The sequence below is a fragment of the Podarcis liolepis genome (genome assembly GCF_965112155.1).
Source record: "Podarcis liolepis genome assembly, chromosome: 10".
In the NCBI taxonomy this organism is placed as follows: Eukaryota; Metazoa; Chordata; class Lepidosauria; order Squamata; family Lacertidae; genus Podarcis; species Podarcis liolepis.
Window position 1 is genome coordinate 38654347 of NC_139562.1, and position 26764 is coordinate 38681110.

Genomic DNA, 26764 nt, shown 5'->3' on the forward strand with positions numbered 1-26764 from the left:
TTCAACCAAGCCATGCAAAACATCTTATAGGAAGAAGGAAAAGCAAACAGAGAAGTGTAGAAGGGTGGCAGAGGAGGTGAGGTGGCAACAAAATTGTGTCAGAGTCCTGAACTACTTTGAGGATCTTGTTTACATTGTGTCAGCAATCAAGGCGACTTTGATTTTTCCATACTCTGCTAAGCTGCTTTTTCTGAATACACCTGTGACTTTTTATTGGGGCAATTTCCAGCTAATTTGTATCAATCACATTGACAAACGTGCCTTACCATTTATGCAATGTGTTTCATTATATGTAGGGGTTTTCCTGAATTATTTGGTATTTTGATTTCAGTCCCTTGGAACATCATTCTACTATTTATGTTATATGAAATGCTGCATTATCCATTTCAGAATGCTTCTGTAAATCTGGGCACTCATAACCAGGAGATTTTGACCAGGACTTGCAAACAGGGGTGTTTGCGAGGGCTTGGTGGTAGAGACTGAAAAGAGTGAGCTTGTGTCTTTTGAATTAAGGTTGGTTGGTTGTCTGAGCTGTTTGGAAATTTGATTGTGAGTTTGTGGGTGTGGGTGACTAAACATAAGGAAGAATTTTCTGGTGGTAAGACCTGTTCAGCAATGGAATGGATTCTATTGGAAGGTGATTGACTCTTCCTCATAGAATGGCCATATGTCATTTAGGTGATTGGACTAGATGATGCTCAGGACCCCGTCTAATTCTCAATTTCTATTATTCTATATAACAGTGGCATGGCTGAACACATCTCACTGTCTTTCACATGGTCAAAAACATGGCAATTTGGATTTTTAAAAATGATTATGTGTTTGTACAGCTCAGTTTACGAACTTAATCCCTTCCAGAAGTCCCTTCTTAAACCGAAACCGTTCTTAAACCGAGGCATGCTTTCCCTAATGAGCCCTTCTGCCACCGGTGCCCTTTCAACATTCAGATTCTGTTCTTAGACCAAGGTAAAGTTCGTAAACTGGGACACTATTCCCAGTTTTGTGGAGTTCTTAAGCCAAATCGTTCATAAACAGGACTGTTCTTAAACCGAGGTACCACTATATATCACAATTGTTGCTGTTGTTTTTAAATGAAAGTATATTAATTCATTCAAAAAGGACTTAATTCAGGAATGTCCTGATTGCTAGATAGTGCCTACCAGCTCCCACCACTCCGAATATTTGTTTGATGCAAAGAATGTGAGAAGATGAAGATTAAAAAAATTGACCTTGCAGAATTATACTGCTGACAGTTTTCAGCCTATCCTGAACCATAGTTTGACCCTACAACATTTCAAAATTCTATTTTGCTTGAGCTACAGAGTTATAAACACAGGAATTGCTTCAGGCAAAATATTGTTATTTCAGAATGAGGGTGGATTCAGTTATTAGGCATGGTGAGGTTTAGAGGTGCACAGCTTGAATCCATCTTTAGGCACCTAAAATAATGGCATTCACATTTCAACAGTGTTTGTATAGTGTTCTTATTGGAAAACCAAATATATGGGATACCTTACCTATTCCTTCCCCTGGGCTGTTTTAAAGCCTTCGGCATTTTACTCTGTGAGTTTATTTCAATGCAGCTGTTAAATCTTCTGCAGCCGTGGGAAAGCTGGAAATGAAATGGCCCTGATTCAGATCTACATTTTTCAGAGCCTTATGGCTAGGTTGTCAAGGTGAGTCACGTTCAGATATGAATATTGAATGTAATGAGCAAACAGGACACACAATAATGCATTTTCAGGAATTATATATAACAGGGATGGTGGAGACTGTTCCTACCACCCAATGTGAAATATAGCTTTCCATCTGAAAATAATACATACGTTTGTATCAACATACTCTGTCACACACACATACATCATGACCACCACTATATCATACACATGGTTAGTGATATCAGATACTTGATCCCTCCCACACATTATATTCTAAGCAATGTACAGAATTTGGGGTGGTGGTGGTGGTGGTGGTTAATACCTTTTGTGTTGTTCCCCTTAGCTGTCATTCAGAAGGCTGTGATGTGCTTTGATTAACACTGGATAAAATATTGTGTTTCCATCAGCATGGAAGCTCTCACACATGGTACTACAATCATGACTTGCTCCTGTCTTTTGTCTCTATCATTTGGTATTTTGAAGTGGGTAGCTCAGTTGGTTAGAGTGTGGTGCTATTAATGCCAAGGTCACAGGTTTGATCCTCGCATGGGACAGCTGCAGATTCCTGCATTGCAGGGGATTGGGCTAGATCAGGGGTCAGCAACCTTTATGACAAAAAGAGCCACTTGGACCCGTTTCCGAAGAAAAAAAACTGGGAGCCGCAAAACCATTGCAACATTTAAAACAAATATATCTCTGGAGCTGCGATCTGACAGCGGGCGGGAAGGTGATGTCGGGACGGTGTGTGACTAATGCATGCACCGCCCCCATGCGACGTCACAGCCAGTACAGCGCCCGCCACAGTGGGGAGTGTCGTGGCTCACAATGCGCCTCCTCCCCTCGCTAGTATCCGCCCCGGAGCCGCGGCAAAGGTGTAAAAGAGCCACATGCGGCTCCGGAGCCGCGGGTTGCAGACCCCTGGGCTAGATAATCCTCAGGTTCCCTTCCAACACTACAATTCCATGATTCTATGAAATGCATGACCCATATACCGTATTTTTCGCTTTATAACACGCACCCGACCATAACACACACATAGTTTTTAGAGGAGGAAAATCCGTAGGCATGCCACCCGTAGGCATTTCCTCCATAACACGCACAGACATTTCCCCTTCCTTTCTAGGAGGAAAAGTGAGTGTTATGGTGCAAAAAATACGGTATATAGAAGTACCTGATTAGCTATTATAGTGAATACCTGTTGGTAGAACTCTCTTCCCTGAATTTGTCTCATCTATACTTAGAGGATTGGGGTTTGACTGGGGATGGGCAAATCTGCCTGCTTTGTTTCCCCCTGGTTTTCTATGTTTTGAATGTTCAATTCTCCACATTTCTGCATGTTTGAGATCTTTTTTAACATCCTCATGAAAATCCATCAGCACCTTTGTGTGACTTTCTCCTGATACACAGAAGTTTGTCAAAGGCATATGTTTTTTTCATGAAAATTCCCCTAATACAATGCACTTTTTCATCCCATTTTCAATAATATATGCACTTTAATGTACACTTTACCTTGTATATGTATTTTTGTACACATTATTTGATTTGAAAACTGCTTTGGAAAATTTCCAACAGACTCTGTGTGGGTACAGAAGTCTCTGAAGTTTTTGTTATTCATGTAGCTTGAGCTGGGTAGATTGGAAGTGATGCAAGACAGACAGCACCATTTATTATTATTATTTTGCTAGTGATGCAGCTAAAAATCAGAACTGCAGAGTCTGAAGTCTAAACTTAGTTTGGAGCTTCCTAGCTAATGATGAGCTGAGTACAGTCATACCTCAGGTTGAATATGCTTCATGTTGAACGCGTTCAAGTTGTGCTCCGCGGCAACCCAGAAGTAACGGAACGCGTTACTTCAGGGTTTCACCACTCGCGCATGCGCAGAGGCTCAAAATGACATCACGCGCATGTGCAGAAACGGTGAAAAGCGACATGTGCATGCGCAGACGTGCCTTCACTAGTTACGTTTGCTTCTGGATGCGAACGGGGCTCCAGAACGGACCCCGTTCATATCCAGAGGTACCACTGTATACACAAACAGGAGTTTGGGATCAGCTCAGCATTACTTCAGTTCTGGGTTTAACAGATGCTTCCTCTGATGCAACAGTTTTCCCTTACCCTTTCTTACTAAAATGTTTTTGAAAGCTATGGCAATACTGAGAAAGGCTTCTTCTGTAGTGTTTATTAAGCTCTGAAGAAGTATGATGGGAAATGTAGTTTCACAGGCCTCTTGGGTCATTCCTAAGATTATCTAACAGTGCTTTGAACCTCTAGAACAGGGGTCTGCAACCCGCGGCTCCGGAGCCGCATGTGGCTCTTTTACACCTTTGCCGCGGCTCCGGGGCGGATACTAGCGAGGGGAGGAGGCGCATTGTGAGCCACGACACTCCCCACTGTGGCGGGCGCTGTACTGGCTGTGACGTCGCATGGGGGCGGTGCATGCATTAGTCACACACCGTCCCGACATCACCTTCCCGCCCGCTGTCAGATCGCAGCTCCAGAGATATATTTGTTTTAAATGTTGCAATGGTTTTGCGGCTCCCAGTTTTTTTTTCTTCGGAAACGGGTCCAAGTGGCTCTTTTTGTCATAAAGGTTGCAGACCCCTGCTCTAGAGCATGCCTAGTACAAATCTGCAGTCTCCCTCACTGCGATTTGCATGTCCAAGCTTGCAACTCTAATTTGCTCTGTCATAACCCCCCCTTTGGCAGCCTCCTCTCCGGTACTAGGCAACAACACTATTGTTTGTGGCTCTTCAGAATAGTGTTCAGACAGTAGAAGATGGTGTGGTGTGGTGGCATCACTCACTGATCTCTAGCAGGTCATTTACCGATACTTACTGGGAGGTAGAAGGGGAGGGGAGAGGCAGTGGCAAAGTTGGCCTAGTGCAAACAAACTGGGAAGAGCACCTGATTGACTTTGCTGGTGTATTTGCACCACACCAACCTTGTTGCTGCCTTGTCCTGTCCCTTTACCTTCCAGTAAGCAGCAGTGATCCAACTAACCAGAGGTCAGATGAACGAGGGAAAGTTAATAAACAAGTATCTCTGACAGTACTTTCTAAATAGGTATACAGCTAAGGAAATAAAGGCCGGACACTACTAATGTTTCCCAGAACAAAATATTTCATCTTGTTTGGTTTCCTTTGCCCTGAAAAAATGGTGATAAAGACAGAATGCATTTTTGAGGCATTGAGTGACTTTGGGGGCACATTATTTCATATGTTTAGATGCTGAAAGATAAGCAGAAATATGCTTTAAGCAGCATTTCAGATTTCATAGTGTTATGGAGCATCTCTGAATATTTCTGACACAGAGGTTCCATTGTGTATAGGGATGAAACTGTGAGTAATAAATTCTAGATAAGGAGACAAGTTATTCTGTCCTGTCATCGTAGAGTTCTTGATATGTTGAAAATTTGTTGTTCTCATAACTCAAAGGAGCTGTGCTGTTTTTGTTGTTGTTTTGCTTTATGTCTTTGGAAGTCAGTGAAAGACAAGACCATAAATTCTCCAGAGCCAATATATTTAAATGATGTTGCCATCTCTGTGATACCTGAAATAAAAGGTGAGAAATAGTACATCAAAGCATATGTCATATTTACTTTAATAAATATCAATGTGTGTTCTGCTTTAATTTATAAACTGTTCATTAATTGAGGTGACATTTATAACACAAACAGTGTTATAAAACAGGTTGATGTTGCCTTGCCAATCACAGAAGTGAATACGAGTGTCAACTAAGGGATTAAAATTCTAGAAGTGTTAGCTTCAGATATGTCATCTTGAAGAGAAACCCACCACCTGGTTTTTTGAACAAGGGGCATACTCTATCTTCTCGTTGGCTGGCTGGCATGCCCTGCATCTCCACAGCTACACAGCTGTCCCCTCCCCTTTTAAAAAAAGACCTTAAACTTGGTTAACTAATTCAGATGGCTTAAGGAATACATGGATAGATTCACCCATGTTTTTAATGGGAGCTTGTGGTTCTAGGACCCGACCCCCGCTTGGTGGAATAAAGACATGTGGACACAGAATATAAGGTTAATGGGCACGAAAAGGCCACAACTTTATTGATTACAGCAAGTGAGAAGGTATTGGCTTAGGCATTGGACCACGAAAGATTTGACTCCACCCACTCGAAGAGGGGTGAGTCTGCAGAGGGGTTAACCACCAGTAGGGGGAGCCTGTTGATGCTAATACAACTATAAGCTCTCCCCTGATGTCACCAAGGGTCATGCCATGCCCCCCCACCACACAGGCATCAGACAGGATTCATGACCGCCGGATTCCTTTAACGGAATACCCAAATTTGAAGGGGTAGGTGATGGCCACACCTTGCCCTTCCACACACCAACAACACATTCCAATGCCTAACCTCCACCCGAGCCCAAGAGGCTCGCTGCCAATACCCTCACAGCTGTATCCAATCCCTAATACTGCTGACGATGTTAAGGCCTGCTTGCCTATCTGGATACCATCATGAGAGATAACTAGGCCATTCATAAAACACACTTTGCGGGCGATCACACGATTCAAGAGTTTCCTGAATTTCTCAATGGCCATAATGTTATGCGCACCACGCCAAACCATTCTCTTTAGGAGTGAGGACCAGAACAAAGTTGTTCCGGGAGATAAAGCAGCAAGCTCATCCAAGTCCTTTTTCATGTTCCACAACAAGTCCACACTCTTTCTGTTGATGAGGTCATTCTCCCCCAGCTGAATGATAAGGATGTCAGGGGGATCGGGGGCGTGGCATGCCAGCCATGTGGATGGGGCAGGGGGCGTAACGCCCCTTGCGTGTGATGCGGGAATCATCTCCCGCCCACAACACCTCCCCTCCGGAAGGAGGAGAGGCCTTATTGGCAAGATGTGGACATATTACACACATCAGACTCACCACATGAAAATACCCCATCTCATTTGAGGATTTTTGAGATCTCCAGCCTGAAGATCTGTAAACTACTTGGGACTGAAATTTTGCTTGGTGTCTAGATATACTGAGGAAACTAGCCAAGGGCTTAGGTAGGGTCTGGAAAGCATGTTCCTGAAGGTAGCCAATGTACTATAACCATTAAAGAGGTGAACCTAAGACCTAGGAGACCAAGGGTCAAATCCCCACTCAGCTATGAAGCTCACTATGTGACTCTGAGCTAACAGTCAGCCTAATGTACATAACAGGATAAAATAGAAAGGGAGAGAACCATGCATATTACCTGAAACTTCTTGGAAAAAAAGTGAGATAGAAATGTAACAGAGGAAAAATGTAATACAAATGTAATCATAATCATTATCAAGTTAATGTGACAAAATTCCCTGATTTTCCAGAATTATATAAATAACATAAATGATGTGTTCCCATTTATATTACTTACATATAATACTCCTGTTTTAAAGTATATTATTTTGATGCTCGGAAATTGTTCCCTGGTGTGTGTGTGGGGGGGGGATAGCACATGTGTTTGGATCCAGACCCTGAGCTGCTGTGCTTGCTTCTAATTGCCTACCATATTTACATTTTGAGCCCATTGTGATGCCTGTACATAACAGTACCATAAACAACAATATGGATGCATCAGGGGCAAGCCATAGATGCAGCTCGTATATGATAATGGGAAGAGGAGCTGAAAGCATTGACAGCAGGTTTCAACATCTGGAACTGCCTGATTTACACTACAGAAGATGTACTTATTTTCAAGCCCGGTTTCTGCTTTTACAGGCCTTAATCGGAAGCTGTGTGCTCACAGTTCTGGGCAGAGTAAAATGACTTCCTACAGCAGAATGTTTCTGGAAGTGAATTAGCTCACAACGATTTCAGTGAAGACAGTTTGTTTGTTCGTTCCACTATAGGCAGGCACCCCAGTATCAACCCAGCACCAGTCCTCTTTGGGATAATTCCATTCAGCTTGGGGGAGATATTTTATCCTGGCTAGGCATCCAATATATGGCTTATCGTGACTTCCAATTTGTTTTTCTCTGACCATAGCCCCCGCCCACTGCCCAAATGGAAATCCTGCAAAGAATTCTATTCAGTTGGATAGACTTCAGTTCATTTTCTTCTGTGTGGGGTTTAATGCTCTCAGTACTGAGGATGCCTGCTAAGGCTGTAGGCTATTGTAACCAGCTGGTTCATTATGGCATCTTTCTACAGCACTGTTCATTGATTTCTTTGTTCACCACAACCTCGGTTTGTCTGTTTCTTCCCTCAGTAGATCAAGGCTCCAATATTTAGCCTCTAGAGCTAAACTTTATGTCAAGCAAATTAATCCCTTGGTAGATGAATTGTAAGTCAACAGGATAGTGGAATGGTGTCTGTTGATGAGGCAGCTTACAAGCTCTGAAAGGAAGTGTTCTTCAGACTTTTGGTACAAATATAGAGAAAGAAAAAGAGGACTTTAGTACAAGTATAGAGAAAGAGCTACAGTTCCCCCCACTTTTATTAAATATTGTCCTTGCAGCAGATGTTAAGACAATGTGAATCTGTTTTAATGATTGTTTCAGTGAATATGGAAAAGGATTCACAACCTGTCCTCTTCCAAGATTTCCATGGATATTGTATGCTGAAATAAATTTGTTGAATGTGTATGAATGCCAACACCTATCGATGCTGCAAAATGTAGTGACGATAACAATGACTTTGGATCAATCCAACTGCATGGAAATAGTCCAGTTAGTTCTTAGTGAGCAAACCCTGGTACATATAGCCAGATTGCTTTTCACTTTCTCCTGCGTATAGCTTGGTTCCTAGTGCCAAGAGAGCTTAGTTTCCAGTAACTCTTAAATAAGAATTATCTAACTATTTGTTAATGTATTATTATCGTTTTAATCATAAGGGCCTCTTTGAGACGCTGTTCTGGCTTAACAGTAAAACTTTGGTGACTGAGTGAACTGGTTGTTTTTTTCATGCTAGAACAATTTAATAGTATGCACGCTCAAATGATCATTAAAACAGCATTGGTTTCTACAAAACCCTTGGCAAAAAAACAAAACAAAGGCTAAAACTTATTAGGTGGTTAAGCTTCCATGAATTATTTGACCAGCTCTAATTAAAACCTTTCAGGAAGTTAAACCTTAGACATTTAATTTTACACACCTGAAATAAAGCATACAGTAGCTAAATGTATAATTCATATCAGTTTATCTAACCAATTTAAATCTCTTTCTATTTCTGATGTCTCCGCTCTTCTAAATGATTGTGCAGGGAACTGGAATCGAATATTTTCTTGATCATCTGAAAAGGGTTATGTGGGAGTAGCAGTAATCACAATTCACCAGGCATAGATGAATATCAGTTCACTGCAGTATTCCAGGACCTCCACAATTTTTTCATGCATATGGCTGACATATTTTGCTTCAGTGAGTGTGAGAAATTTTGTTGAAGATGTGGGTTAGGGTGAAAGAGATCAGAGACCCAGAAGGAAAATCAAGCACTATTAATTAGTAGTTTTATAGTTTTATAATTTTATAGGGCACCGACAGGGGTTGGTATGTCACTGCCTCAACCAAGATCTAGTACTTGGGCAAGTCATCCAGTACCAGATAGCATGGTGGGTCTGTGCTGCTCACCTGACCCCCCTCTAGCTCAGTCACTGCTGCGTATCAGGATGGAGAGGGCAAGAGTTGATGGTGGCACAGTACAAACACACTGTAGGACAGATTGCACTGAAGATGGTTGCATGCTCATTTTGGGTGGTAGCAGCTCCTAGGGTTGACTGTCCATTCTCACAGTACCATAAGCTATCTGTATGTGTTGTTTGAATGCTCAGATGTTGGAGTTTAGTAGAAAACTCCAGTTCTGCTGGCCTTGTGCCAGGCATGGCAGCATATCTGTATGCAATTCGTTGGCACTGTCCCTGCACATTTATCATCATTTTGTGTTTAGTGGAACTGCTATATCCTTACCATTTATTTACTAGCATAGCAAATTCTTGCATTGGAGACTCTTTGGCAATATTTTTATTTTAATTTAATTGCCGCCTATTGTGGAAATGCTATGGCTTTTTAATGAAGAAAATTGCATATTTTTATAATTAGCTGACTATGATGTTCTATTAGCTATTTAAAATAACTTTATACTTCAATGGCTATAATTATATCAACATCTACAGATGTAAGATCATCGCTCTTTTTGCTCTGATTTCAATTATTTCACAGGGAGTTTCAATAACATAGTTCATAAATGTTTTGAACAAAATCATTTTCTATTTGTGTTGGTTCTTTTACATGCCCTCTAATGTATTATTTTCATGTTTCATTTATGGAACATTTATGAATATAAATATAGTCTGAAACTTTGAATTAATTATAGTAGATTTGCTCTGGCTTTGCATGCCCCTTTCATTGTAGGTGCAATGAAAATAAACAATGTAAATGATTTACTTTATTTAAAACAGAATAGAGAAAACACAGGTTTGTGTACTGAGAGAAAGGTTTTGTGCTCTTGACAAAAGTGATTTATTTGATTTTATGGAGGGATCTGAATCATTACATGCTGTCAGGTCAATAAGTTGAATTGTCCTAGTGACATCTATCAAACAGTGATGGCATTGGATGTAATTCCTAAATGATTTTGAATGGAGCTATGATTGTTGTTGTATTTTAATTGTTGAGTAGAATTCTTTATTACAAAAATGGGATCCATTTTTTGAATAACAGTACGGTCATCCTTGATATTTTGATAAAATGACAAGTCAGTGTTTGGGGCTTGGACTTCGTAGTTGCTTTTGTTGTTGTTTAAGGCCAGAATGTTCAGACAACATTCCACTGTACATAGTAATGGGATTTTTATCTCAAACACAGAATTGAAATGGAGGGCTTTCAGCACCATTATTTTGCATAAAATGTGCATGTAATCTTATTCATTCTGGCCATCCTACTGTGCCTTGACTGAAATAAACATTTTATGCCATGGTAAATGGGCTGTGTTTGAGGAAATATTATAAAAATTGAAATTCCTTTTTATGAAATTTTGGCCCACATATGTACACAGAGTGATTCTGTTGAATATTTTTAAATTCGTATTTTGAATATTTATTTTCAAGGATGCACTTTGAATGATAGTTTTGAAAGTATGAAATTTGGTTGTAAGTTTCCTTTATGAATTTGAGTCGATACCAAATTATAAGAATCAAGCTACTTCATGCAAGTGTCAAACCATAATAATCCAGTAACACAAGAGAAGCAACTCTTTCCAATGTAGGTACCCTATAGGACTAAGCAGTGCTTTTTTCTGGGGGTACGCAGACCCCTAAACATTTTGTGAATCTTTGAACTTTGGTCCATTTACTGTATTTATTTTTCCAGATTTGAACTATAAAATGGTAATTCTCTTAAGTCAAAATGAGAGGGTGGGGGAAAGCACTGGGATGGAGGGAGATGAGATTTTATTCAGCATATGCAATCTCATGATCCTTCCTTTTCTCACGTTACCTAATAGTTAAACAGTATCTTCAGCTGATCTTGTTCTTCTGAAGTATTTTTAAAAAACCTTCCTGTTGATCTAAATATTTTTAACATACTTTCTCTCCCCTTCTCTCTCACTGCCCACATTTTCATCAAGTTGTCTTCCCTGCCTTTTCTTTGGTCAGAGTTTCTGCTTATGAGGTTTGTGCTTATGGTTATGGGGCAATTAGATGTAGAATAATCTATTAGTTTTTTTTGCCATTGATTGAGAGTAGAGAGGAGTGTTCCAATTATGTGCAGTGTTGCTCTCTCCCAGAAAGAAATTAGTATGAAATGTTTAGTGATCCAAGTTTAGTGAATTAAATTGGGAGACATTTATTGATTTCAGCATACTTTGGATGCTGGTTACAGTCCTACAAGACAGCAAGGCAATCTGTTGTTATCATAAAAATCTGATCCCAAGTTAATCTTTTCCTCGGCTGTTTCCAGCCAGTTATATTTTTCTTTAAAAAGTGAGCTTGGTATTACCAAACATGAGCTTTGATAGTGTGGGTGTGCAAAGCTCCAATGGATTTTAATATAGCTGGTTAGCACCCATTGTTAATTTGTCAGCAGCTTGCCTCTATTGAACTACCTGTAACACACACATGAGCAGAACAGTCAGCCTTGTATTGTTTAAAAGCTTAATGAGAATAATGAGAAAATGCAATTCTTGTTGGTATTAAAGTGTTAAGAAGCTCTAGTCAAGACGCTCTAATCACTGAGCAGCTGGAGGTCGTTAGGCTTCCAGGAATGTGAGTTTGTATAAATAGTCAGCTCACTCGTGTGTTTGCCCTCCTTCCCCCTTCCCTTTCTTTTGGGGTGTGTTTGCTGAAATGTGTGGTTCTTCACCAGGGTGTGTAAATAAACCTTTTATTTGAGTTCCAAACCGCTTGCTCCAAGATTCCTTTATAGAAAAGATGCTGACTCTCCAGCCCTTCTTGAGCCGCTGTGCGAAATGCTCTGCTGTAATGGGACATAGTCGCATCGGAAGCGCACTGGACATTTGATTATCATTAAACTAATTAAAGTTTAATGGGACCGGTTATGGCTGTTTGTACGTCAAGAAGGAGATAAGGAGTGCAGTTCAGAGTAATTTATGAAAGGACTGGAGCGAAGACAGAAGCGGTTGCCGACAACGAAAGCCTTCAAAGCAGCTTGAGTCCTGCAACGTGCCTAGGAAAAGTTTTAAAGAGGCACTGCGCAGTTTGTACTCGCTGGAAGACGTCTTATTCCTTGAGGAGCCACCTCAGCAGCTGGGAGACGGTCTACAGGTCTGTGAGTATCGTTCCTAAGCCCCAGGGAGGATGGCAGAGTCCCAGGAAAGTTTTGCTGTCCCATTTACGCGACTCAATGGGAAAAATTGGCAAGATTGGAAGGCTAGAGTAAGGGTTTGGTTGCAAGCAAAAGAGTTGTGGAGTTGTACTGAAGCACCGCCTTTACAGGCAGCTGCAGACGCGTCTGCAGAAGACAAAGCAGCAGCGGCAGCTTCTCAGAAACGCGACAGGAAAGCCCAAGGTCTACTAGTTTTGGCAGTGGGACCAGAGCAAATGCCTTATGTTTCTGAGTTAAAGAACACGCATGAGGTCTGGACGGTTCTGCAGCGGCTAAATTCCAGAAACACTGCGGGGGCCAAGATCCATGCTACAAGATGTTTGTTTGATTTACGTCTCCAACCGGGAGCGTGTGTGAAAGAACATATTGCCAAAATGGTGTCTGCCTTTAATCAACTAAGACAGCTGGGCATTCCTTTCTCTATGGAGCAGCAGTCATACATATTGTTGTCTTCTCTTGATAAAAGCTATGAGACTCTAGCTTTAACTTTGGAAGCTATGCCTTCATCTGAATTAACCCTTGAATACATTTCTTCTCGACTTGCTGATGAACAGGATAAAAGGCAAAGAGAAAGAGGTTTGTCTTCAAAGGGGAGTTATGCTGTGCCTAAGAGTGGGGATGCTGAGTTTGAGACCACAGTAAATGCTTTTGTAGCTAGACACTGCTTTCGCTGTGGTTCCTCTTCCCATTTAATCAGGAATTGTACACGTGAACCTGGTCAAGACAGCACCAAGGCCATTACCCCTAGTTACCAGACAAGGAGTTCCAGGGGACGTCGAAGAAGAGGAGGAGGTCGTGGCTACTCCCACAGCACACAGCACATGGCTTCAGCAATGGCGTTGATGCAAGGGCATGGCCAAGGCAGCAATCTACGCTGGTTGATCGACAGTGGTGCATCTCACCACCTGGTGGCGCTATCTAGTGTCCGTTTGCAGAATTGCAGACATTTGCAAACCCTTAAAGTTGTGACAATGGCAGATTCAACTAAACGGTCCTTAGAGACCGTAGGCACAGTGTTTTTGAAGTGTTTGCAAACAGAAATTGATGCCTATGTGTTAAAGGGAATGAAGGGGTGTATTTTGTCTGTGTCAGAACTTGATAGAAATGGGTTTAAAACTGTGTTTGAAAATGGGGTTTGCACTATTTCAAAGAATAACGTATCTCTTTTGCAGGTGGAATGCAGAGATGGGTTATATTATTTTGAGACAAGTCCGGATGAAGTTGAACAGGTTCATGCTGGTTGTGTGAACTCGCCTACCCATAATTCTTGTGTTCATTTATGGCATCGCCGTTTGGGACATATTAATTTTCAGTATGTTAAAAGACAACCTGAATTATCAGAAGGGTGCAAATTGAACAAATGTACTAAGTATTTGGATTGTACTGCATGCAAAAGGGCGAAGGTTCATAGATGCAGCTATCCCAGTTCAAATAGGAAATCTGACAAAGTATTCCAACTTGTGCATATGGACCTATGTGGCCCAATGCCTGTTGCTAGCATGGGAGGTTCGAGGTATGCACTGTGTCTCTCAGATGACAAAACAAAGGTTACATGGTTTTTTCCTCTCAAAACAAAAGTAGATACTGCAGAAACAGTTAAAAATTGGGTTCATGCAGTAGAACTTGAATTCGGTACTAGAGTTCTTGCTTTTCAGACAGACAGAGGGTCAGAATTTACCGGGTCTGTGTTGCAGAATTTCTTTAAGAAAAAGGGAATTAAGCATCGTCTGTCTACACCTTATTCCCCCCAAGAAGGAGGCGTGGCCGAACGTAAAAACAGGGTTCTGCAAGAGTTGGCAAACTCTATGTTGTTTGATGCTAAACTTCCTCAAAGTTACTGGGCGGAAGCCTGGAAGACGGCTACTCATGTTCTGAACCGAGTATATAATTCGGTAATTGATACTACACCATATTTTGCTTTATATGGGAAGAAGCCCAGAGTTAATTACTTTCGGGTGTTTGGATCTCAAGCCTATGTACTTATCCCAAAAGCGTTAAGGAAAAAGGGAAGTCCAAGGGCTAGGAAACTCATCTTTTGTGGGTACGAACCACATGCCAAATCTTGGAGGTCCGTGAACCCAGATGGGGATACTACAAGAGTGGTCCTCAGTAGGAGCGCTGAATTTTGTGAGCAATCCGGATGGACTCACTTACATGCTAACCCTGACATTTTGAGAGATGATTTAGGCATTTATGCTGAGAAAGAAAGCCCAGAGGGTGATGAGCCAGAAGGGGACGGTGCACATGGTTCAGATGCAGATTCTGACCAGGCACAAGGTTCTTCTCCTAAGGTAGGAAAGCCAGAATCTAAGAGTGTTCCAACATCGCCAGTCAGTAGGCCTAGCAGACAGCAAAAGCGAAGCAGGTCGCCTGCAACACCAAGCCCAAGGGAGGTATCTAAACGGAGGTCTTTATCCCTAGAGGCACGTCCAGACATAAAGTCTGAGACAGATTCTGACAGCCAACGGTCAGAGGGGGCACAAGAGGAGCAATTGCGCAGGTCAAAACGTGCCACAAAGGGCAAGCCGCCAGAGCGGTTTAAGGTGACAAGTGTATACGTAAATATGGCACAGTGTGAGCCAGATAGCTATGTAGAGGTACAACAGCTTCCAAGCTCAGAAGCCGCAAAGTGGCAGGAAGCAATGGAAAAAGAGATGGCTTCAATGAAGTCTCTCGGTGTGTTTACAAGTACAGAGCTTCCAAAAGGGCAACAAGCTGTAGGTTGTCGATGGGTATATCGTTTAAAGCCCACAACTACTGAGGAGTTGCAATATAAAGCCCGACTAGTTGCAAAAGGGTTTTCGCAGCGCAAAGGAGTTCACTATTCTCAAATTTATGCCCCTACTTCAAGATCGGAGTCGTTAAGAATGCTTTTAGCCTCTTCAGCTAAGAAGGGAAATAAGCTGTTTCATTTTGATGTCAATGTGGCTTATTTAAATGCAGACTTACAGGAGGAAGTCTATATGACGCCACCACCAGGTTTTGAAGGAGACAAGCCAAACCAGGTCTGGCGCCTACACAAATCCATTTATGGGTTGAAACAGTCCGCCCGTAATTGGAATTCCTGCTTAAACGATGCTCTAGAGAGCATGGGGTTCAGAAAGAGCGCAGCCGATGCGTGTCTTTATCTAAAAGGCTCGGGATGTGAACAAGAAGCAGTCTTGATATTTGTTGACGATTTATTATACAGTGGAAAGGACGATAAACTTGCACAACAATTTGCCACAAAGCTTGGAGAAAGGTTTCAGATAAAATCACTAGGCAATGTATCTGTTTATCTAGGAGTTAAAATTCAGCAAGATGAAGATGGGAACTATTGGCTCAGCCAAGAAGCTAAGATCCAGCAGTTGCTGGAAAGGTTTAAAATGGACAACTGTGCTGGTGTTAAAACCCCAATGGAGTTAAGTTACACAAAGGATGCTCAAACTGAGCAACAGGCAGAGTTCTGTAATCCCGGGGTTTACCAGTCAGCGATAGGCAGTCTACTCCACATTGCACAGTGGACTCGGCCCGATATAACATATGCTGTCAACATGCTGTGTAGACAAGCTGAAAAACCATCAATGCATGCTTGGCAAGGAGTAAAAAGAGTTTTAAGGTATCTCCAAACTGCCAAAACGTTTCGCTTAAAACTATCAGCAGAGGGCAGCACACAACTTGAATGTTGGGCCGACAGCAGTTGGGCTGATGCTGGACCAGATAGAAAATCAGTGTCAGGAATGGCGATAAAATTTGGAAATGCACTAATTGGTTGGAGATCAAGAAAACAATCACTTATAGCTTTAAGTTCAACTGAATCTGAGTTCAATGCATTATCAGATGTATGTAGAGAACTGGAATTTTATAAGCAACTGGTACAAGAATTGTTTGGAGAATGTTCCCTACCTATCAGAGTGTGGGAAGACAATCAACCTTGTATTAAACTAGCTAAATCAGGCCAATTCAAGGCACACACAAAACACTTGGATATCCGTTATCAAAATGTATGCCAAAGTGTAAAACAAGGTTTAATTGAACTAAAGTATTGTCCAAGCCAAGGAAATCTCGCAGACGGTTTTACAAAAGCTTTGAGTCCGCAATCTCATAAATGTTTCTGTTCAGATTTAAATTTGAATTAAGGTTGGTACAGCTCAGTGTTACGAGCGAGAGGGGGTGTTGGTATTAAAGGGTTAAGAAGCTCTAGTCAAGACGCTCTAATCACTGAGCAGCTGGAGGTCGTTAGGCTTCCAGGAATGTGAGTTTGTATAAATAGTCAGCTCACTCGTGTGTTTGCCCTCCTTCCCCCTTCCCTTTCTTTTGGGGCGTGTTTGCTGAAATGTGTGGTTCTTCACCAGGGTGTGTAAATAAACCTTTTATTTGAGTTCCAAACCGCTTGCTCCAAGATTCCTTTATAGAAAAGATGCTGACTCTCCAGCCCTTCTTGAGCCGCTGTGCGAAATGCTCTGCTGTAATGGGACATAGTCGCATCGGAAGCGCACTGGACATTTGATTATCATTAAACTAATTAAAGTTTAATGGGACAATTCTAAAGAATAAACATTCTACCAGTCTGCTGAATTATAATAGTACAGTGGTACCTCTGGTTATGAACTTAATTCGTTCTGGAGGTCTGTTCTTAACCTGAAACCATTCTTAACCTGATGTACCACTTTAGCTAATGGGGTCTTCCGCCGCACAATTTATGTTCTCATCCTGGGGCAAAGTTATTAACCCGAGGTACTACTAGCGGAGTCTGTAACCCGAAGTGTTTGTAACCCAAGGTGTTTGTGACCTGAGGTACCACTGTAGTAGGAGAAAAGGATGCAATTCAGTATCTTGTTGGGGAGAGAAGAACCAGATACAGTAACATTTACTTGGGAGCAACTTTCTTTGATTTACATAGAGCCAACTTCCAAATAAAACTAAGTAGCTCATGGAAATAGATACCTTTTAAGAGGCAAAGCTATCAATCTCCTTTGGATGCTACCAGGAAAAAATAGGCTCACACTCCAATAATTTTGTCGTCGTCATCATCATCATTATCATCATCATCACCATCATCATCAGAATTTGTATACAGTGTTACCTCGGGTTAAGAACTTAATTCATTCTGGAGGTCCGTTCTTAACCTGAAACTGTTCTTAACCTGAGGTACCACTTTAGCTAATGGGGCCTCCCACTGCCACCATATGATTTCTGTTCTCATACTGGGGCAAAGTTTTTAACCCGAGGTACTATTTCTGGGTTAGTGGAGTCTGTAACCTGAAGCGTCTGTAACCTGAGGTACCACTATACTTCCCTATACCACAACATAAAGTACAATGTAAAAAGTACCAAACTCATAATATAAATAATTAAAACAGATACAAAATCCAAATTAACGTATAACATTAAAAAATAATGGAAAGCAACCCCACCGCCCAATAAAATATCCATCCAGGTTAAAACCCCATCTTTGTTAAAACCATAATTTTAGCACAAGGGGGCTGACCCACACCCCCGTTTCACCCCCAAAGTGCTGCCCCAAAGGAACAACACCATTTAGTGTTTCCTACATCGCATGGCCCTGGCCTCCCTCAATCATGGGGGCAAGCTGGCGCGCTTGGAGGAAGTGGACATCAGAAGGGAAATGAATTACATGTGAATATATCAGTAGCTTTGTATTAATGGAACAGTCAATGCAAAAACTGCATTGTAATATTTTGTTTATCTGTCGTTGCTTAAGTTTTTGTATAAACATTAAATAATCAAATCAAATCAAAAATCAAATGTGTGGCTTTACCTGCTCTGTATCTCATAACACATGTCAGTTTTGAGCTGGCAGACAATATACACAGGATAAACACATCTACAGTGCTATGATTCTGCTATGATTCTACATTGCCACTAATTTCCCAGTTTGGGGGTCATTAGTTTCGGTAATATAGTGGGACAGCTTCCATCAAGTCAGACTAATGATTATAAAAAGATCCTAAGCGCCTGCAGAGAACAAGGAAAACAGCTCTGTACCATTGCCAGAAGAAATAATACCTGCACAGTCAGAAGTTCAATTTAAATGTGAACATAAAATGACAGTAATAAATGGCAAAAATATTTTCCCCAAATGTATATACCAAATAAAATATGCCATATTAAGTTTATAAGAATATTTTTTTTTCCAACAATGTAAAACTACATACAAACACATGACTCATTCTGTTCTGTCTTTATAAAATGTCTGAACCTGATTTTCAGAAACACTTTGCACTGTCCCCCATTACTCTCAGGCTGTATTGAAGATGCTTTCCACCTCCTCGTAGAACCTGGTGCTGAATCAATGGCAAGAAAAATGGGTGGATAACCAATTTGGAAGAAATACTTCAAGGTGCAAACCCAATTAACCTGCCTGTGGCATTCTTCATATTCATTCTTAAATTCTCCCTGAAAAGCTTGTTATTCATTGAAAATGTGGCACTGACCTGACAATACTCAGGTGAGCTAAGGCTCTGTGGATCATAATAAGTCTTAACTTCTCATTAACATTTTTGATTTAGTGTTTTTCCTCTTTACTTAATGCAGAAAAGAAAAAACAGGAGAGAGGATAATATCCTCCCCCCTCCTCATGCACAAAGAAAAATTCATTTTATGTTCTTCATTAGCCTGGACATGAATGCTGTTTTAATTTGTTGTTACACCAAAGTTTTACACTTCATTACATGTCTGTGCCAATAGTTATGGGCTGCATTGATTTTCTGTCTGTTTAAGTATTCAGGAGCATTTCAGGGGTTGTCTACCACTGAATTGTTTTTCATTCATGGCTATGACATTGTTAATCGTGGGAAAATGAGGTGGAAATCATTTTAAATTTCTCTTTCCATTCTGCTATCTTTGTCACCACTTAAGAAGTAATTAAGTAAGTCAATGGAAGGTTTTTCTCCCCACTCTACACACCTCGCCACATACACACACTAACACACAACAAACAAGTTGTAGAATGTTACTTGTTCATTTTTTATTTTCTAGTTCTAAGCTAAAAAGGTGGTGTTAAAAGTTTTGCATAATTCCTCCCCACACAAAACATGCTGTCCCTTCCTAGCAATTTATTCATCCTTTAATTAGCTGGCACCACACAGTGAAGAGCCCTTTCAACATGGGAAAAAAATGCACAACGTAATGGCTGTAGAAATTTCATTTCTGTCTTCCGCTTGCTAGGGTAGCCTTAGGCAAGCCACTCTGTCCCAGACTCAAGCCACATCCAAACCATACATTTAAAGCACTATTATATTTAAGATACATGGGTTCCCCCTAAGAATCCTGGGAACTATAGTTTGTTAAAGGTCCTGCTATTAGTTTTTTAAAAAGGTAAAGGACCCCTGACAGTTAAGTCCAGTCGCAGACGACTCTGGGGTTGTGGGGCTCATCTCGCTTTACAGGCCGAGGGAGCCAGTGTTTGTCCACAGTTTTTCTGGGTCATGTGGCCAGCATGACTAAGCCGCTTCTGGTTCAACAGAGCACCGAAACCAGAGCAGCACATGGAAACACCACTTACCTTCCCACCAGAGTGGTACCTATTTATCTACGTGCACTTTGACGTGCTTTCGAACTCCTAGGTTGGCAGGAGCTGGGACCGAGCAACAGGAGCTTACCCCCTCGTGGGGATTCGAACTGCTGACCTTATGATCGGCAAGCCCAAGAGGCTCAGTGGTTTATTCTCCCCAGGGAGCTGCAACTCCTATAGTGGTTTAGCAATCACTCCGTCTCTTTGTCTCTATTATTAGGGGAGGATGGGTAATAATACTGATGTATTACAGGGTCACTGTAAGGCTCGCACCTAGATAACAGATGTGAAACACTTGGAACACCTGAAAACACTATACCAATGTTAAGCACTATTGTTGCACTCTTAGATTGACAATATTCAACAGTCAACACGCCTGTAATTGGAAGTAGAGCAAACCTCATTAAAATATTGTGCTAAAATAATTGGAGTGGCAGGGAGGGAGAACTTACGGCAGTCTTTGTGCGTGTGTGAAGGAAAGAATTCTAAGAAGTTAAATGGAAGAATACACAATTACTTCAGCTTTTTAATGCAGTCATTCTTTTATTTCTGAGGCTAATTTTAGTTAATATCTCAGGATAAAACTAAGAGAAGTTGTCTAGTATTTACTAATTATCCTAATCAAGGAGTCTCCTGTCTGAAAGAAGTGGGATCGAGGGGGAATATTCTTTTGTGGATATTCTTTGGAACATAAAAAGAATTCTGTAAAATCTCCATGAATCACAACTATGTCTTTATTTCTGACAAGTGCTTTTTCCAGATCTGGTGTTGGTAAAAGGAAAACAAAGGCACCTTGGAAGTGAAATGGATTGAATGGCATATTGCAATTTATCACTGTGCAAAATTTGAAGTCTCACCCACCCCACCTCAATTTCAAATTATTTCTTACAGATTAGTGCTGTGTTAAAAGGGTTGTGAAGTTCTGTTTTCACCTTGCCATTTGGGGCATATGAAATCACTTGAGAAAGCCATCTTCCATGCTTTAGAAGAGTATTTCTTTCCTTTCCTTTTATTTTTTAAAAAATAAGCTTCCCACCTCCATCATTTCCCCAATCTGAAATGCTACTGCTTGTGGAAGAAGCAGAAATGGGTTGCCTTGCTAAGAAGACACCTGACAGCTTTCAGAAGACATCTGAAGGCAGCCCTTTTTCGGGAAGCTTTTAATGTTTGATGTATTATAGTATTTTAATATTCTTTTGGAAGCTGCCCAGAGTGGCTGGGGAAGCCCAGCCAGATGGGCGGGGTATAAATTATTATTATTATTATTATTATTATTATTATTATTATTATTATTATTACTGATATGCAGGGATATGCATCTCAATATGCAACCCACTGAACTTCATGCAGTGCAGAACAATGACATACCATATTTTTCTGTGTATAAGACAAGGTTATTTTATTTAAAAAATAATACTAAAATTGGTGGTTGTCTTATACATGGATAGTGGAGAGGTGGGACGGGCGTTTGGTGGCTGCCGGTAGCAGGAGATTGTCAGTGGCGTTTTTGCGGGTGATTGGTAGGTGCGGCAAGGTCCGCTGGCTACTGGCTGCCACAGCAATTAGGTGGGTGACTGGTGCTTGCTTTTGGCGAGCAGGCATACAATTGGTGGCTTTGTCGATGTGCATGCGATTGGCTGTGGCGGTCCTGCAGGTAAGCGATTTTCGGCACCCCCCCCAAAAAAAAGGCTCAAGAAGTCTGGGCAATTCCCCCCCCAAAAAAAAAACTCAGTGGAAAAATGTGGTATGTGCCTTTGATTGCTTATCAAATATGTATCTGATGTTTTTCTCCTATATAGAATTCATTTTGGTGGGATGTTCATTCAAATGTGTTAGGGTGCCCTGGTTGCCTTGGCAATGGGAACACATTCTCATTTCTCCTACGCTTGTTCCATATAGACCTTTTCATGTAGAACAGGGAACTATCTGGCCATTGTCTCTCCCCAGGTCACGATCCCTCTCCAAATACATCCCTCCCTTGCCCTGTTTTTCACCTTCCTTGGGTGATTTTGCCTGGTTTAGAATGTGTCAAACTCTGACAATGTATGGATGAAGAATAGAGCATTGTGTGGAAGTATGTGTCGAAACTAGCCTACTGTACAAAGGCACCATTTAAATATGTTGCTCCATCCAATTTTGGCTGCAGCACAGCACAGCATGGATATGTGGCCCCTAAAAGGTTGTCCAAGAGGGAATGCGGCCCTCAGGCTGAAGACAATTTCCCAACCCTGATGTAGAGTGTTCATCAGATAGGCTACATAAGACTACAGGCAGATCAACACATCCAAAGCACATGCAAAACACATGACTTTCCCTAAAGAATCCTGGGAACTGCAGTTTCCCCCTTACAGAGCTACAATTCTCAACACTCTGAACAAACTACAGTCTGGGGGTGGGCAACAGAATCACATCTTTTAAATGTGCATTGAATGGGCTTCAACTGCATGATGTCTTCCCGTACATCTCTTCTAGTAAAGGCCTTTGAAAGATTATTATTTTTGCCATTAATAGCCTTATAAGTTAATGAAAGGGTATTCAACCTTTAGAATGTGTTGAGCTTCTCATTAGGCAGATTAATTTAAAAGCTAGATGGGACCAACTATATATAGAAGCAGATAAATTACAGATATAAATGTAAAACATAAACTGGTTTGTGACATGATGTCAAGGCTACGCCATGTTTCCTATTCCTGAAAAGTGAAACATTTTATTCCACCATATCCTGAAATGTGAAAATGGATAATACATTTAAGGGGATACGGAAATAGAGCATAAAAGTTGTGAAACACAATTCTACAAAAAAGGAACATTATAATGCCCTTCTACTTAACCTCCACACATAACCAGAAGAACATGTGCTAGGACAGAATTATGATGGTTCCCCATGCCATTCTATGCATTCAGTAGTCCACTATGAAAGAAATAAGTGGGGATCTACACACTGTGTTATCCCAGGTACCTTGTGACATCAGAACATGTCAACCAATGACATTCATAGAGACAGAGCAAGCAAAGAGACAAAAGTAGAGGAGGAGAAAACAAATAATGATGCCTGGACTTAGATTAGATTTTAAATGTTTGTACCCCATTTCCAGTCACACTAACAATACACAAAAACAACAGGAACAACGCATTCAGAAAGCATAAAGTGAGGGTCTGGCGGCTGCTGTCTCCAGCCTTTGAACTGTGTCAAGTCTGGCTTCATTAGATGTAAACACAGGAGGGAAGAAAGTGGTGTTACAGTAGGTGCTTTAGCCTCCCCCATCAGCATGTGGACTGGGAGAGGGAGAACTGTGTTCTCTATGAGGGTAGAAAAAGTAAGCTTCGTGGGGATGGCACAGAGACATCAAGGATATTTCTTGAGACTTAGGGCTGTATCCGGTGTTGATCATACGTAGGCTCATTGAAATTAATTAACATTACTAACATAGGATCATCAGTTTCAATATATCTACTCTGAATATGACTAATGCCAGATTACAACTCTTAGTAAATTTAACTTGGGCATAGTGGGTAAGGGGAATTCAGAAGAAAGAACATGCACACCAAACAAAAAAAGAATGCTTTGATGAGTTGAGTTCCAGACTTCTACAATCTACAGTTGTCCAGGTGGTTGAACAATCAACCTCTTTTTTCAGGAAACTGTGGGAATTGTAGCTGCATGACAGGAATATGGGAGTCTCCTAATAACTCTCAGTCCATACATTTCCCATGATTCTTTGGGAGAAAATATGATTGTTTATAGTGGTAAGATACTGCTTTAAAAGTATAGGGCAGATGGGGCATTCCTGAGTTATGAAATATGAATGACAGATGACTACAAATAGCATAATGTTTACTTGTTGTTGTTGTTGTTTAGTCGACACGGATACCTGCATTTAGCGTGATACAAGAGAAGCCAGGCAATGGCATTCTGCAAAAAAGCAGAATGGTCAGGAGAATAGTTTGAAAAGATTCACATATTGTTGACTAATTGTTTCATGGGTGTGCGCAGACATAAATGAATCCTAAAGCAAAAAACAAAACAAAACACAGCCCTTCGTTGCTAGTATAGTTTGGAAGATACATGAATTGATACATTAGTCTACCCATTCATTCATGACATCAAAAATATATTAGTTTGATGAACATATTATTGTGTTAAAGTTTCACCGATTCCAAAGGGATTCTCCTGTAACTCTTCAAAACTTGTGAGATGGGGGAGGATGGCATTGGAAGGCTGCAGGATTCCGTTCTTGCAGACTTTGAAGTAGGGAGGAAATGAAATGTTATCTGTGGGTTTTCATGGGTAGCCACTTGTGTAACAAGGATATTTAGCTGGACACACACTGCTACTTTTGCAAAAACAGATGATTTGGAACTATTTAAGTATAACTCTAAAAGCTGATGGCATAAAAATGCAGACTGTTTCTGCCTGCTAGACAATTTTTCACAACAATCTTTTCCTCCCTAAATGAAGCAGCTTTGCTTTGATTGCATTCATGTTTAGACGAGACGCAAGGTATCCCTAGGAGTCTTATGGCAATACTGATACCCAAAGTGACTGTGAAGAAAAATAGTTAAAGAATCCATCACAGTGTTCTTGAGATGAAGTGTAGACAATTATGCATTCAGACTTCATGTTCTGGCCCATTTATTATCCTCTTCTTATGTAGTTCGTTCAACAGGCTGGTTTTCATGGACCAAAAAAAATTTTTTTTTCTTTGAGATGCATTTCGTATAGCATTTTTCTTCTAAATCATTACCACTGAAAACAGTGAGATTTCAAATGATCCCCAGATCAAATGCTTTTAAAGCAAGTCTTTATTCCTTATTTTTTTTAATAAGTTGCATATGGTTGGGGTTTTTTACCCTTAACAAGCGTGTAGGGAGGGAATGTTTAAAAAGGGAATTATATGTGAAGATATATTCTTCTCTATTTCTATGAGAAGTTTCACACAGCTATGAGAATGAACACCAAGTGTGTGCAATTCTCCACCCTATTTGCTGGCAGAGAAATGGGGGGGGGGGGACACCAGTTCACCAAATTCCTCTGGGGGAAGGAGACATGATGTACCTGCATATGGTTCATATTTTGTGCAAGAGATTCCATTGCATACTGGGAAATTTGCACAACTGAAGTGGATTGAAGCATTCGGTTTTCCTAGTACACCACACCTGCTTGAAAAAGGAGAAGCTGACTCTCGTGATTTGGAAATGCGTTGAAAGTTGTGGGATGAACAAGTGACTATAATAGGAAGATGTCACCCTGCAAGCAAATCAGGATGAATGCTCATTGTTATAAAAATGCCTCATAAACAAATCAGAACAAATGCTTATTAATGGGCAACCCCTACAGTGGAATTGCCACGCAAGCGTTTTCTTTTTAAATGAACGTATAGCCCCACAAGTAGGCCACATAGCATTCCTAAAGCAAATATCACTTTTTTTCTCCCTCACCCTCGCCCCAAATACAAGCCAATTGTACCATCATTAGTAGTTCATTTCACTTTCTCTTACGGTGAACTCTTTGGCCTGAGTTTAGTTTTCCCCATAAGCCACGCCTAGGGTATTTCAAAATGCTCCCCCACACACTCCATTTGTATGTGCTGTATTTCTGAATGCCATTTCATAATCACACAAACCACTTCAAGTCGACATAAGAGGTAATTTCTAGCAGATCTTATGTTCTCCTCAGGGTTCTCAAGACGCTGTTGTAGGCCACTTGCTAGTAAGTGAAGCACTTTCTAAAGTTGTTGTATTATTTTGCCGAGAGAACACCACATGAAATGTATATATAATATTTATGTTTCACAGCTGGAGTGCAAATTGTACATATTGAGTGTTCTCACCATTGAAATCTAATCACACAGGCCGCTGTTAATAGGCTTACAGTTAAGGGGCGATCTAAACATAATTTATCTTCCTTCAAATGTCTCCTCAAAACCTATATTCCCTACATACAAGAAAGACTCATGCAACACCTTTAAAGTCTAATACATTTACAGTGGTATAACTTTCATGAACTACAGTGTGCTTCATCAGATGTCTGAAGTGACTCCTGAGTTGCAGGTATGGTGGGCAGAGGATGGGTGAAAGTTAATGAAAAGGAGACCTGCACATTATCCTATGGTCATTACAAATCCTCCAGGGTAAGCAGGAAAGAGGAGGCAAACAAGACAGAATAAAATGTATCCCTTTGTCAATTTGGTTCATTGCATCCTAAGAGCAGATGGGCAGGCTCCAAGTATTTCTAAGCATGCTGATGGACAATGGACTTAAAAACTTGGCTTAAGTTCTGCCCATGCAGATATAGCATATGTCAGGACACTTGCATCTGGGTGCTCTACCCCTTTTCCAGGCCAGATGGAATAGGTGGGTCAGGAAAAGATGACATCCAGGATGTCAAAAGAGAAGTCAGTTTGGTAGAACTCAAAATGCTTTCAAAAGTGACCTCAACTTTGAATTCATCTCCTCTTCAATGCCTTAAAACCGTGTCTGGAGGATATGATAATAAAGCTTGAGCTTGCACCAAATACCAGAGAATTTAACCTGTGTGTATCTCAGACTTCTAAAATACAAATGTTTAAAACCTTGCCTTTCTCCATATTGCTTTGTCATCTAAGGTAGGCACATCCCTCTTTTTCAGCTAGATAAACTCCATAAAACATGACACCATACACATATCTTGCAAGTGAGAACATCTTAAGCCCTGTATTAGAGGAAAATGATGAACCACATCACTCACTGATTTGCCACTGATATAGCAAACAATCTCCTCACAATATCAGCAGTTCCTGTAGCTATGTACTTTTTTATGGCCTGTCATTTTGAGCCATCAG

At 40.9% G+C, this 26764-nt stretch overlaps 1 protein-coding gene across 3 annotated transcripts in view; it reads left to right on the forward strand.

Moving 5' to 3' along the window:
- Positions 1 to 26764, forward strand: part of MGAT4C (MGAT4 family member C) — a 287250-nt gene that overhangs the window by 221825 nt on the left and 38661 nt on the right. Inside the window, exon 1 of one of the 3 annotated variants that reach the window (XM_083463103.1) lies at positions 1648 to 1676. The exons of the other annotated variants lie outside the window; for them this stretch is intronic. The gene's annotated coding sequence lies outside the window, so the exon portion shown is untranslated. Of the gene's footprint in view, positions 1 to 1647; positions 1677 to 26764 lie in introns of those variants that run through there. 3 annotated transcript variants of the gene reach the window in all.